Source organism: Wolffia australiana, chromosome 1 (assembly GCF_029677425.1).
Source record: "Wolffia australiana isolate 7733 chromosome 1, ASM2967742v1".
NCBI classification, from domain to species: domain Eukaryota; kingdom Viridiplantae; phylum Streptophyta; class Magnoliopsida; order Alismatales; family Araceae; genus Wolffia; species Wolffia australiana.
The window spans coordinates 12,340,469-12,343,354 of NC_135835.1; positions in this window are offsets into that span (position 1 = coordinate 12,340,469).

Below are 2,886 nucleotides of genomic sequence, written 5' to 3' on the forward strand. Positions count from 1 at the left end.
CTCTCGCTCCCCCTTGTTGTGTTCTATGACCTTGATTTAGATGGAGTTATATTAATTCACACAGCAAAAGACTATAAGTGGAGTCATAATACCACTTACAAAATGATAATCAAATCACGTGCTCGGATCCCTTCTGTGATTTCTTGGTTCCTTGAGTGAGTGATACTTCTTGAGTGTCTAAGGTGTGCAACCACTAGACATATCCATGCAATCCCTGGCATGTAGATTCTTCTCCTTCATCTTGACGAGTCTCATTTTCCCTCCACCTCGTCGCTATACCATCCCAATCATATCAAGAATGAAGGAGAAAAGGGGAGAAGGGACAAAAGGTAGAACCATGAACAATTCTGGCATGGATAAACTTTCTTCAGGCCTTTCCCATATTTATAAAAAGTAGAATGGATTTCATGAAACCCCAAACTCGTAGTAAATATTTTGACATCTAAAGACCATTACTCTACTTGACAACTTTAGTGACTCAATTTCATGATGCACCCAAATTAACACTATTTAGAATTTCATGATTAGGACTGAAACTATTTCCGTACATCACAAAATATCTTTGGCGTCTCAAGTCTAGGAATCACTTAAACAACCATGCCGTGAATCAAAGTTATTCATGGTTTTGTATAATATTATTCGAATATCCATATGGTTCAATTCATTGAACTCTTTCTACTAAAGAGTGTTCAATATTTGTCCTTAATGTTTCCACACCAATGGTTATCGGATCATCCATACTCATCATATGACTGAGACTAGATAGTGTTATTCTATCCAGATACTTCAATGTCCTTCTGGAGTATCCATTGAATAAAAATATTTAGAACACATGCTTAAGACTAGTTATCTTTGTATTTTATGATGCCATCATAGTTCACTAAATCAAATCACTTATTCATGGATTACATCATAATCGTTGCATCTGCACTATGATGAATACATTTTTTAATCAGAAATGAACAATATTTATTGCTTGCTGATGATATATAGTTACACCAGCTCTCTCTTTCTCTTGGTCTCTCTCTCTCTTTCTCTCATTCTATCTTTCTCTTTCTCTCTCTCTTGGTCTCCCTCTCTCACTCTCTCATTCTATTGCTCTCTCTCTCTCTCATTCTATCTTTCTCTTGCTCTCTCTCTCTCTCTCTCTCTCTCTCTCTCGTTCCATCTTTCTCTTGCTCTATCTTTCATTATATCATTCTCTTGCTCTGTCTCTCTCACATTCATTTTCTTGGAGCAAGAAATGAAGATGAAGATTCATGTTACGGCGTCAATAAAAATGAAGATGATGAATAATAAGAAGATGCAAATCAATGTTATCTAGTAGATAAATAATGAATTTTTTTGTAAATAATAGAATTTTATTTCCTAAGAATTTTACCTGTTTATCTAAAGGACAATGATCAAGAACAATAGTATTCTAGGAGCGGATACACCACTCACTTGAAATACAAGAAGCCGAGAAGGTTGACTGGCCTGAGTGGAGAGAAAAAAAGTATTCAACTCCCACTTCTAGGGATATCTATTTCCCAAAGAGACAAATAAGAGATATAGGCATCATGACACCACTAGGAATGGGTAAAGTTCATTTACAGTTTTGAAGTTTTTCAATGTTATGAAGTAAATATCAAGTCAAAGAAATAAAGTAAAATTTTCAATATATCCATCTTTTGTTTCAATTAGACCTTTGGTCACATAATAAATAGCAGATGTGATCAATTCAACACATTTTTCCACATTATCTTTTTCAGAAAGGGATACCATCCAACTTGGATATATCCTTATGGAGGTTGAAAAAAATTGATCATTCAAGTACGAAATCAGTTTATACGTTCTTGTCATCGCATTGACAAAAATAAAAATAGTTCTATGGATGGTGTATTCATGATGATTTTAGATAGATGATTGTTGGATAGATGACATGATCAAACACCATGAATGGATGACTGAATAGATGGTTGTTCAGTCCTGTCCCATCATCCGATAGCACCATCTGTCATCAGTCCAAGTGTAATATCTGGGACATATGTTAAATCAGATATTGTATGATATCTGCATAGTGGTTATGCGTGTATCAGTTCTGTCGTCAGCATGTTTGGATGCCAATATTGGATACTATTTGTAGGTAAGGGTTTTTTCATTACATGACTTAATATTTATAATATATTTTAAATATTTTTATATAAATACTCTAAACAAACATAACTACACTAATATAATCATGAAATTAACTAGTTTACATGGCTGTATATGTAGAAATAAATTATTGCTCTTATTAAGCTAATTATTTTATACACAATAAGGTTACGCTATCTAGTCGAATAAAAATTACTACTCCTTAAAACATCTTTGAAATTCAATTCAATGTAATTTATTGTCAAACTGACACCAAACCATTTAGACAAACGTTTTGTTCTCAACTTTCTCATTAAGACTCAAGTTGCCTTACAAAAGCAAATATCTAGATATAGAAATCCAAGATCTGAATACAAGTTCTCAATACAGATATTTCATTCCAATTTTCAATATTAGACAACTGATATGTGATATCTAGATGAAACCAAGACGATCTCAGATACTGGATATTAGACATATACGGAATATCAACCTGATACTTGATATCTCAATGGATATTGTTGGGGTCAGATCATGGCTTGTTGGTATCAGATATTGTATCCGATATCCATATATCATAGGGGTCAGGACATGGCAAATGCTGGTATTGAATATTGGATCAGATATCTGGATATCAGAATCTGTTATCTGTGATAGGGTCCCGATTCGAGACTAGATCTTTTACGATGTAATACTTCCAAGTTGTAATTTGATAGAACTCAAGTTCAACAGATTGATGTTTGAGAATAGTAGAGAGGGAGCGATGTTCTC